Source organism: Psammomys obesus, unplaced genomic scaffold, assembly GCF_907164565.1.
Source record: "Psammomys obesus unplaced genomic scaffold, mPsaObe1.curated_primary_1811, whole genome shotgun sequence".
Classification (NCBI taxonomy): domain Eukaryota; kingdom Metazoa; phylum Chordata; class Mammalia; order Rodentia; family Muridae; genus Psammomys; species Psammomys obesus.
Window position 1 is genome coordinate 7,880,248 of NW_026596051.1, and position 12,758 is coordinate 7,893,005.

Consider the following 12,758-nt stretch of genomic DNA (forward strand, 5'->3'; position numbering starts at 1 on the left):
TTTTCTCTAAGCCACTGTGTGGATGCAACCTGCTTTCTGATGATTTATTGAGCTCGGTATGGTAAAGGCTTCCAGGGACTTTCCCAAGGTGGAGAACTAGGGACCGATGTCATTCCTTCAGTATGGGCTGCTGCCACACAAAGCCATTTTCTTGAGGGCCAGGACAAATTGCATACCCAATGTTTAAACATGAGTAAAAGCCTGGTTTAAGGGTATATCAAGGACAATAAGAATCTGTTATCAGGGATTATACTTGCATTGTTTAGAAGGTGATAATTCTCCCTGGAGTTGTTCCCTTGAAAAGGGTATAGTGTGTGTTAACTGTCATTCCCTTCCCTCACTGGCCATTCAAGGTAGGGGCTCTATCTGTTGCATAGGTAGGGACACCTCTGGCACTAAGTTAATCATTTGAGCCAACTTCATGTTAGCAGTTCAAAAGCATTTGAGCCTTAGCTCAATGCCAGACACTGTGCACGTGTTAGTTTGGAAAGTAAATAAGACTGAATCAAGGTCCCCGGAGCTCAGAAAAGAAAGTAGACATTAAACAGGATTCACTGCTAATGGCACAAATACAGAAAATTTAAACACTATGTGGCTGGGCAGGCCCATCAATGTCAGATGAATCCTGAGTCTTGTTTCTCAGCCAGTGTTTCTCGGGCCAGCGTGTCAGGACCCATTCAAGGAGATCACAGCTGCAACCCAGAGAGTGACTGATTCCATGTACCTGGGTGGATCCTGAGAGTATGCATTTCTAGCAAGCTTGCTAGAGGTGTGGATACATACTTACCTGGCAGGGGAGATCTCATGATCATAAGGGTGATTTTCCCAAGGTGAGGCTCATCCATTGCACTCCAGGTATGCTAACCTGTGACTTTTCCAAATGACAGAAAGTCAGCTGCATAATTTGTGGTAGTAGAGCGTATCTGTGCTCTATCACCAAAAAGAGGTGGGGACGCCGACAGTCTATAGAGCACACACTGAGAACCCGTTCTTTACTCCATGGCTTGCAGTAGTATATTCTGAGTCTTGTCCTGGGATCTGCCTGGGAGATAAGAAAGAAGGTTAGGCCCTCCAACTTGTGGTATGAATTTGAAGTAGGTACAGAGCAGACTGGTGGTATTACCTGATGGTTGAGAATGAAAGTCGGTAGTTGTCAGTGGATAAGAAAGTGATGTGGATCCAGAGAAATTATGGGATACATAAGGAGGTATATCCCCCGAGTGTCACAAATTCACTTTCTCCCTCTCCCTTCCCTTCTTTCTTTCTCTCCCTCCCTCCTCTCTCTCTGACACACATCCTCTTCCTCCCTCTTCTCTTTTTCCTTTCTCTCTCTCTCACACACACACATCCTCTCCCTCTCCCTTCCCTTCTTTTTTCCCTCCTTCTCTCACAGATACATATTTTATAGTGGGTCTTCTTAAATTTAGAGTGATGTTCCTCTGAGCATTCACAACATGTATATCTTATGGGCTTTGTATGGTATCTACATTTTGGAAGTTCTGACAGTCTTTGTTATAGATACTGTTCCTCCAGACTGTGTTGAGTCCTAGCTAGTCCTAGAATCCTCCATAGAAGGTGACAGCCTTGTTTCCTGGTAGGGAAAAATCTGGTCTGAGGCAAGGGTAGGTGAAGCTACTTCTGGAACCTGATGAAATGATAAGAGAAAATATGCAGACACAAGCAGGATAAAAGTCTTGCCCTACAAAGAGCTGGGGTTGACAGTGATGTGGATTAACCCCTCTGTCTGATATGGCTCCCAATGAGCCATTTAAAAGACCTTTTCATCAATATGGCCACTTTTAAATGATATCATACCATTGGAGCAAAAGCATTTGTTTGATGATGGGGAAGGGCTTTTTAACAGTCTTGTTGTTTAACAACCTCTTCTTTTTATTTGCAATGGTTAATCTTGATCATCAACTTGGCTGGATTGAGAGATGCCTAACAAATGAGTAAAGTGGCTCTGAAAAGATTTCAGAAATGTTTGACATGTGAGAGAGCAACCGAGGGAGAAAGACCCTCCCCAATAGGCTGGTAGCTGGGATGGAGCAAAAATGGAAGAGAAAGATAGCAGCAAGCTCCGTTCATCCTGAGGAAGTGTGTTGACTGTGGCTGCCATTATCCATGAACATTAGACTCTAGCTTCTGAAGAATCCCTTCCATGAGACACACAAAAGCACATCTTCCAGGAGCTTCTATATAGGGCATAGGTGACATAATTTTGATTCCCCTTGCTCTGAGGCTTGCAGCTTCTTGACTGAGCAGCAACCAGGTTCTGTGGCTCACCAGCAAGCAGATGATCATTGCTGAGTGACCTAATCTGCAATTTATTACATTCACCAATCCAATAAATTCTCTTTTATTACACATACCACGTATACACACAAAGTATGTATCTCTGTGTATGTATACATCATACTGACTCCCTATGGCTGATGATGTCATGAGTCTTAGAGAAGATACTAACTACTGACACTTTCCTAAATCAATATTATTCCTAACTGCGTTTTAAATACTTATCTTTATAACCACAGATAAGTGTAGCTCTCAATACTCATCAAAGAAGCTTCTTTTGCAGCAGAAAGAGGCCACTATAGAGATCTACAACTAGTTAAAATGCAAAGAATAAGTGACCATGAGGTGTCTAGCCTCAACTGCGACTATATAACATAATTCTTGTACCTAAGGATCAACATGAAAGAAAGGGAAGGAAAGATGCTAAGAGCTAGAGGACTGATAGAACTATGAAAAGATAGTAACATAGTGTATCCTAAACACAACAGGAATGTTGCACCCAAAATATGGCTATCTATACAAGATCTGCACAATATCATACCAGGCAACATGTCATCATGGATGGTGGGGGAAAAAAGCTCCCAAGGCTCCACCCCCTAAAGAGCTACAGGCAAGTAATGGTTGTTAAAAGAGAACCAGTCTCCAAGGACAAGTATTCTGATAAGTTATCCAATACCAAGTAGTGAGCCCTAAACACAATAATATAGATAGTTATGTGTATAATATAGTTATATAGTTTTGTATACATAGTTATATACATGAAACATTAAATGGACCAAGTGACATTTACACACACACACACACACACACACACACACACACAATCAAAAAAGATGGGGTCAACCTTTCCTCTTCCTACTGGGCTGTCTTAATGTGACAAATCTAAAGAGTTGAGTAAAGTAGATGGGACCAGTAGTGGGATCTTGTCCAACAGAATTAGTGTCATCATAAGAGGAGACCAGGACAGGGACATGTGCAGAAGGAAGACTGAATAGAGATGCTCTGAAGAGATGGTCATTTCTAACCCAAGGAAAAAAGCCACAGGAGGAACCAGCTTTGCCTGGCACCTTGACTAACACATTCAGGCTCCATTGTGAAAAAATTAATCCCCCTTGTTAAGCCACCAAATCCATGGAATTTTATTAGGCTGTTTGAGTGCACTAAGCTTAAGAGACTCAGGGAAAGATAAGTAAGTGGCAGGGAGGGTCTCATCAGTCATACCTGTGTGGACCCCCATTTCAAGAGCGAACTTTGAGGCTTTTCATCATTGACATGAATGACCTATAACAGGAAATCCTAGATGGAGAAGTGGTTTATGAATTGTGGAAGTGGTCAGCCTGCCCCAAGTTTGGGGTGCCTGTGAGGCTCTCTGTCACAGACACTGTAGCATATAGAGGGAGCAGCCGTGAAACTTAAAACAGGTGCTTGCTATACAATATGCAATATTTATATAAAATTCTCATCAAGAACTATAGACCAATCCTCACCAGTTAGCTATAACGGATTGGCCAAACCTTGGCATGTCTTCCCATGGCATGCTTCTTCTGGGGACACTGATGAGCTTGCTGGCTGCGCATCTAGGGGTGGTGAGCCTGCCTTCAAGTTCATGTACGAGTGCAGACTGAATGACAGCTGATTAAAGTGGGTATGGTTTGGATGTCATCTCCTATGTCCCCGAATGGTTTATGTTGGAATAATGGTTCTCAGGGTGGCAATATTAAGAGGAGGGAGACCCTTTAAAGAGCAGGGTTTGGGGGGAGATAATAAGGTTACTGGTGGCATTATCCTTAGAAAGGGTGAGTGTTGTTTACCCTTCACAGGCTCATGATATAGGTGATTTCTCGTGAAAATAGTTTCTTCCTCCTGCTGTCTGGCTTCCTGTCTCAGTGTGTGATCAGCACCCACCCCCTTCATGTCAATATGACACTTGCTATCATGTGACACACCCAAGGACACTCTTAGTATAGACTAAATCCTGAACTTTTAAGTATCCAAAACTATAAGCTCAATTAAAACATATATATGTATGTATGTATGTGTGTGTGTGTGTATGTATATGTATTACCTGAGCTCAAGGATTTTGTTACAGCATACAAGTGCCAAACTACCTGGCATACTCCCCACCTTGCTGTTGTTGTTACTGCTGTTAACCTGTCATAGCCAGTTCTCCCAGCTGTTGCACATGTAAGTGGTAGACAGCACCTACTGTAACTTCAAGACTGACCCTATGCTCAGTCCCCTGCTGAAGGTAGCGTTGTTCAGTGTCTGGTCAATGGGAAAGGGTGGTGTTAGGGCCAGAGTCCCCTGTAGGACTGACTGACCATGTGCCCTTCTTGGCTGCTTTGCCCTTCAGCTTCCTTTTCATCCGATCCTGCTTCTTCCCTTCCCTTTCACGGGTATCCCAAGTGGATGTCCTTCACACTAGTCACTCCCTCTCCCTCCACAATATCATCTTTACAGGTTAACCTACTGTCACGTCTGTGATATGAGGTGGAGTCGCCGGGCAGGATCTATGCCACTGTCATCTGCATAGTGACTAATACATGAAAGGAGAAAACACTAATGTGGAATTACAGAGTTTGTGATGGGTTGTTCAGTATGTATACAGTGTTCACTGAAAAAGCAGGGTGTCAGGACTCTCCTGTCCCCAGCAAACACCAGCCCACCTTGGGTTTTTTTTTTTTTTTCTACATCATGGAAGAACCCAGGTAAGGCTGACACACTGGGACCTGCAAGAGCAGGGTGCTGGCTTTAAGTCATTGTATTGATTGCATTCATGTTGCTGTGACAACAATGGGAAGAAACAGCTTAAGATGGGAAGGATTTATTTTGACTCATGTTCTTAGAGGATACAGTCGATCATGGAAGGCAAGAAAGAGTTCATGTGAAGGGCATATGTAGCCGAGTTTCTTCATACCATGACAGACTTAAGATACAGAACAGAGTTCATGAGAGCCAGATATAGTCTTCAGAAACATATCTTTAGCTGCCTGCAGAGATTCCCAACACCCAGGCTCACAAGATTGCACTACAAGCTATAGACAATCAAAACCTGAGCCTGTAAAGAGCATTTCATATTTAAGCCTTAATAGTCATGAGGACTTGGAAGCGGTTTTGTAAGATTCCATTTGGAAGTAAAGAATAACATGAATTCGTTTTCATTCAGGACGCAGCCCTGCTGTCTCACCACAGGCTCTACCTACAACCTAGCCTCGTGTGAAATCTAGATAGCCTAAAGAAATGGCTTTGTTTAGGAATATGAACTCTGCATGTAAACATGAAACCTGCTGGAAACAGACATTGAAACTGGGTAGACTGGGTGGTCAGTGTGGAAGGAGGCATAGTATCTTGGGGAAAGCTAGCTATAGGGGGCATCTCATACATGTGGGCAGGAGAAGGGGTGGGAAGAAGCAACGAGTCAGCATCAGCATGTAGCCCACCGGGACACCAAGCTCTGCCTTATACCACAGGTATATTCTCCGTCGTGAGCCCTTTATGTCTAAGTTAACTTGGGAGTATCGTTCTTTCTGGACCCTACTAAAAGGAGGAAAGCAAAGTATCAGTGCCCTAAGGGGATATGTTTTTTAGAAGAGAAAAAATATACACAGTTTGCCCAAGGGTATGTATTGCAAATGTTTTTCATAGTAGGCAAAAACTGGAAACAGGCCAAATGCCCACCAGACAATCATGCAGAGGGTGCCAATTCATAGAAAGGGGTGCCTGGAGGCAGCTGAAACTCAAACAAAACAGGAAACTCACTCCTCTCTTGTTGAGATGGAAGCATGCACATCGCAGTATTGGAAAAAGGCCAAAGGTTATATAAATAGTTGACATTTCAAGTATTTTTTAACTCTTCTTGTCAACTTGTGAATATGAGGGAAATTTATCTTTTCACAAATGGTTATAAAAAGAGACGCTTTAAGCCACATGACATGGCTTTCTCCTTTACTCCTTGGAACAAAGCCCCCATGGAGTTCACCTGCTTGCTGGGGAACTTTATGTATGTCACCAGGGCTGGATGTCACCGGGGCTGGATGTTCACCCCCAGGATGGGTGTGGAGAGTGCTTCTGAGATAAAGAGGGAATCAGGCGGCCCAGCTCAAAGCTCACGTTGCAAGCCACCCAGCTCAGACCTTCAAAGAGACTGTGGTGGAACACTGAAACTTCAAATGGAACAGGGTGGGGATGGGGACAAAGTGTCCTGTACCTGCAAGAGATCCAGTATGCATTTCTTGCATATTGTCCTCTGACTGATGGGGCTGTCGCTCTGAGTCTCCTATTCCCCAGAAAGAAAGAAACTAAGAGCTTCATGGGTCAAGTTCCACTCCTGGCAGGGTGATCACAAACAATAAAGGTCCTGAAAATTTGTCATTGCTCCAGAAAAAAAATCTTATGTTGGGTAATATATGAATAAAAGATGTTTACCTGACCCACGATTCTGATAACTAGAAGGTTACAAGCAGCATGAACAATATTTGGTGAGGGTCCTCTATCTGCATCACATGTCAGGTGGTAGCTAACAGTGAGGAGAGAAAGCACGAGAGGGAGAGAGATCACATGAAAAGAGGAAATAAGAACCTGATGAGGAGATAGGTTTGCTGTTTGTTTGTTTGTTTGTTTGTTTGTTTGTTATGTAGCCAACTCTTCAAGAGAACTAATTGACCCCAATTTATATTATTTATTTTGTTCACTGCTCTGAGAAAATGCTTGACAGAAAACAATTTAAGTGAGAAAAGACTTACTTCATTTGTGACTTCAGTGAGGTCAGTCCATCATGCTGGGAAGTGTGTGGCACAGCAGAGAAGCTGACACCCCAGTTGGTGGAGAATGGGGATACCAATGGTCCTCTGGCTTTTCTTCCATCTGGAATTAAGCTTCAACATGAGTTCTAATGAGAACAGATCATACCTGTCCCCACCATTTACTGATAAATGGTAGGTAGACACACAGAGAATCACTTATGCATACAGTCAATGAATGCTGAGATACTACTGCCTTGGGAAATTGGGATTGCTATTTCTCCAGGGCACAAATAAAGAAAAGGGAGAACTGGTACACCACCAAAAGGCCATACAGGAACTGAGCTGACTCATGTGCCTCCAGATGAATGGTCATGATAAAGCCCCCACTGACTGTGAGTACCTGCCATGGTACTGGCATCATGTCAGTCAATTGTCCCACTAACTTAGTGCTCACCACATTGTAACTGAGAACTCTTAATGCTTAGTTTCTAAGACTGTACTCTGGGTGTTCATGTTGAGCAAGTTCAATGGTTTGGAAGTGGCTCAATGGTTTTACATTTGCTTATTCATTTAGTGGAGAGAGGGGCAAGCATTCCACAGCATATCATAGGACAACCTTCAGAAGTCAGCTCTTTCCTTCTACCATGTGGGTATCAGGGTCTTAAACTCAGGTCATGAGGCTTCACAGTGTCTTTACCTGTTGAGCCATCTTGCTGGCCCCTGGAAGTAGTTTTAGTGTGATTTATCCTCCCAGGGTTAATGTACTGAAGGCTTGTTCCTCAGTGTAGTGGTGCTTTTCAGAGGTAGGACCTAAAGGTAAGTCACTGGGAGCCCCACCTCAAAGGGATTAATGTAGGTCCCAGAAATGCTGAGTTAGCTCTCACCAGTATGTTCTCACAGAAACAGCAAACACAGAACTATGCACTTTTCTCTGTAAATGATTCTTGATCTCCTAGCTCATGTCCTCCTGCTTGATTAGGACCCTGTCTTCTTTTTGTTTAGGGCCTGAATCCATGACCTAAATGTAATTCCATAAACTGATCCCCTTGCTAGCTGCCTCTACCTATTTGATCTGGTGTCTTGTGGCCCATATGTATGATGCCTCCCTCTTTTGAACTTTTTGAATACACTGATTAGCTGCATATTCACTGCTCTCCTTCCATAGTATTTTGGATGACCTCTTCAAGCTACCTAACAAGGTGTAGCCTGTGAGTAGCTCTGGGCTCTGAGAGGTCAGAATTCCCAAGATGGCATTCATAACAAAAGTCTTCAAATTCTCTAAAAGCAAGAAATCAAGAAGGGGGAGCAAGTCAAGGCCCTGCTCAATAATGGACTTAATATCTTCTTTTCATAAACACCCCTTGGGTTCAGTACACAGTCTTAATAGAAATAAAAATTACACTGTATCACCCAAAAGTAAAAAAATAAATTAATTAATTAAAAACCTTTCCTAAAGAGGAAAACATTAATGGTATTAAAATCTAATCAATGGATTATGCATAAAAGATACCTTGTGAGGTTATCAGTTGAAATAACTGATTACATAATAAAAATAATAAAGTGGCAAGAAAATGACAAGAGGGACAGCTCTGAGTAGAGAAAAAAAATGTGTTGGTACAGTCAGTCAAATGGGTCATAAAAGTTCTTAATTAAGTAGCCCTAAGACATCTAGCTTCTCCAAGTTAGCTTCCTGGAGTTTAAGACTGTAATAGCATTTAACTCAGTTAATACTGTAAGTATTAACTGTAAGTATTAACTGAAACATGCATACAGAATCAGTATGTACATACATAAAACATATGTCGCGGTATACGATGATACACTACAAAGATGCTTGTTTGGAGAATTAAGAAGATGGAATGAAAAGCAGAAGATGAGTAAATGCAATTTTTCCTGGAAAAATCTTCCATGTGCAGTCAATGCATCTTTGACTCAAGCAGGCTATCAACCGTAAGGAGCTGTGGTTACACCTACATGTGAATGAAAGAGAAAGACCACAGAGCAAAATCTGCTGTACAACTGACATATTCCCCTGGCCAATAGAGGGCATAAGGTCCCCAAAAGATGCAGACCCTCAGAGCATTGCCGTCCACCTGAGAGGACAGCTCACAGATCTGAGTCGGATATGCTACCTGTTATCAAGCATACTTCAGAGACTGCCTGCTCTATTCTGAAGATACATTAATCCTCTTTGTGAGTATATGCTGTCTAACAGAAGGAGTTTCTGATACTGAGAATTTTGACATGGATTGTAAGTCCCTGCTTTCAACATATACTCCTCCTCACCCCCTTGCTCACTGTGGAAGGTATGCTGATATTAAATCTCCAATAGCTCTGCACAATTTTTACCACTTAAGTAAATTTACCCTTATTTGAGGTACTTCTCTTAGCCCTGAAACCTACATTATGAAAACTGTGAAATGCGCTGGATGAAAATACATTTCATTAAGTAGAGTTTTATGACATTAGTGGTTCATTAACTTGTAACTGAAAAAAAGTGGTTGAGTTGATTTTTTTTTTTTTGAGGATAAAAAGGATCTCACATTTTAGAGGTACAACTAAGCATAAACAGGAATTTATAATTGCATATTAGCACTCACATTCTAACTCCATGTAGAATTTCATCAGAATGATACCTTTTAACTAAGATGGGGCCCTGGATTTTCATGGCTGTAAGGGCAGTGCGCATTTGATTAGGTCTTTCTCATTGTCTGGTTACCAGCAACATACTCCTTGGACCCTCTTTCCTGCTATATCAAAGTTTAAAGAGCCATATGTTCTCAACTGCACTTCCTACATGCAGGGATATAGACTGAGACCTTGTTCCAGACAAGATGTAAGATGAAATTTCTTAGAGGCTTCTATGATGAGCAAAAAGAAAATGTCCCCCTTGGTCCCTTAGACACAGTCACTAGAGTAACTGATTTTTTTTTTTTTTTTGGAGTCATGTCTGCATTACTGGGGACAAGCATTAAGGTGAAGCCACGACTCTGAAGTTGATCAGGAGAAACTGGAAGTGTCTGGAATTTGGATTGGCTGGCCTTTGTGGTCCAAATCATGCAAATGATGCTCACTTTTCCAACTTTGATGGACATGTCTTATGGGGTGCCAGCCCTGCTCCAGAATGAGATATTCCCGCAGTGGTATGGACTGTGAGCTCTCTTTGTACCCATTTCCTATCAGCATCAGGTCTTGTGCTTGGAACCCTGTGGTCTCTGGGATATCTTTCATGGCCCTGAAGCATCACAAGGACAAATATCTGCGATGCCCATTTCTATATGGAAAAATCGACCTCAGAAACATGCAATTTGATGGGACCCTTCGGTGCCATCCTCAGAGCCTTGCCCCTAAGACACAGAGCCTGGTTGCAGCTGAACAAGCTTCTACTAACTGGCCCCTGTGGCAGGGCCACAGGGCTCCAGCTAAAAGGTTCCAAGCTCTTCCTTAAAGCAGCTTGGTCTGTACATGCATGTTCTTCTGTGAATTGATGTATGGGTGAAGTTACCTCAGCCACCTAGCTCCAGACCACTGTTGCCATGTGAGAATGTGACAAGTGGTGGACCTGTTACCAGTCCTGGCAGTTTAGTCAAGTGTGATTTTAGAGCCAGGCACTGAATTCCTTCTTTAAATGTTAAATATAGCATAAACCAAGCTCATTTCTACCCCAGTCCCTACCCCTACCCCCAAGGCTAAGGAATTTGTTAGCCCTTCTTAACTCACTGCACAGCCCACTCACCTGAGACCTTCCCTGTCTTCCACTAGGACACGGGCTCTCCTCCATGTCCCATCCTCACAGCCACGCAATACTCTAGTCCCACCACATCACACTTAGCCACTCACATCTAATCCAGAGCCTCTTCTCAACTGGACACTGACCCACCGTGCCCAGTGCTGCCCACTCCTTCCGTAGTGATCACTGTCCTTCCCCTGTCGGTGTTTCAGCTACTCCCCCTCCATCTGTAGAGAGAAGTCAGACGGAGTTTTCAAAAAATACCCAGAGGCAGCTAATTCCTTTAAACCGCTCGTCAAAAAATGAATTCAAGTCAGATAATACAGTAAACTATTAAACTACAGAACTTCTAAAAAAAAATCATAGAACATAAAAATAACCTGGAATCACCCAATTCCTTTAAACCACCCATTATAAACTAAAGTCAGGGATGATGATGTAAGTGTTAAGCCTAAAACTACAGAAGTTCTAAAAAGAAATATAGAAGTACATTGTTGCAGTGTCCAAATGAGGCAAGAAATTCTTAACAGGACACAAAAAACAAGCCATGAACAACAATTGATTCCTTAAAATCCAAAATACAAAAACTTCTCTTTGATGATTCAAAGGTGGAGAGAGGGAGGGAGAAAGGGAGAAAGAAATAGAGGTATGGGGAGAGTGAGAGGGAAGGAGATAAACTGAGAATCAGCAAAGCACACACCTACAATAAAGAAACCCTAAAATATGAAAACAAACATCCCCCCCAAAAAAAAACATGATTTGAACAGACACTTTACAAAATAATGAACAGACATAGCAAATAAGCACATGAAAAAGTGCTTATGAGTAAAATGCAAATTAAAATTGGGAAGGACATACCACTACATGCTAAATGGATAGCTAAACCTGAGAAGACTGGTGAACAAGTCAGGAGGCTGTGGAGCAAGTGGGACAGTCATGAGTTTTGATGCAAATGCAAATGGTATAATTACTTTGAACATAATTTGGCAGTTTCTGATAAAACATACCACAAGGCCTCTCTGTTTTGCTTAGCTGTTTACCCAAGGGAAATGAAAACTTGTGTTTCCACAATGGGCTTTCAGAATTCTAGCAATTTTATTCCTAATTGCCTCAAACGGACACTGACCCAAATTTCTCCTGACCAGTGAAACAGTGAACCAACTGATGACACCCACACAGCAGAATCCTAATCTGTATTCTAAAGGAACAAGGTATAAATCTGGGAAACAACACAGGTGAATAGCAAGCGCTTTCTGTGGAGTTACTTTTTGCACTATTCCAACCACCTCCCACAGCAAATCCACAAGGTCAGAAAGCAGGTGGGTGGTTGCCTGGTGTGGGGCCCAGGGGGTGGGGTAGGGTGGGGATTGACTGAAAGGGTGGGGGATGAAGCAACCTTTTGGGGTCAATACTAACCAGCACCTTTACTGGTTACACAACTGTGTACCATTCTAAACTCCACAACACGTACTTTTTACACAGAGCGAATTTTCCCGTCAGCAAATTAGCTCAACAGCTGAAGCTCAAGGTGTGTGTGTGTGTATTAGTGAGCCCCTGTTTTGCTTGCTTTGAAAAGTTCTTTTGATTCTAGCTATTGAAGAAAAGGAGTTTATATTAAGATGTCAGAAAACAGAACTATCTAGACAGTTCACACTATCCCAAGCCTAGAAGGTGGGAAGTAGTGGGTTCTGTTTCGGTCTGTCAAGCCCCATTCTGTGTTCTCACTTGGTCTCCTTTGTCCCGACCACCATCAATACTTCCAGTCCATAATCCCAGGGGTAGCAACTGATTTCACAGCTCATCACTCTGCCCATCATCTAAGAAACCTAGGAAACAGACCTCTTGGTCAAGGCGTTCTCCTCATCTGTCGGAGATCAAGAAAGCCAGGACTGTTGGGAGAAGTCCATGGTGCACATTAATTTCTAGTGTCTTTAGGTTAAATGCAGATGTCTGAACCTAATGAGTAAGGTACACCTTACCCTCCAGCTTTA

General features: G+C 42.5%; 1 pseudogene; it reads left to right on the forward strand.

Moving 5' to 3' along the window:
• Positions 1-779: 779 nt before the first annotated feature.
• On the forward strand, positions 780-934 carry LOC129689174 (U1 spliceosomal RNA; annotated as a pseudogene).
• The last annotated feature ends 11,824 nt before the right edge of the window (positions 935-12,758 follow it).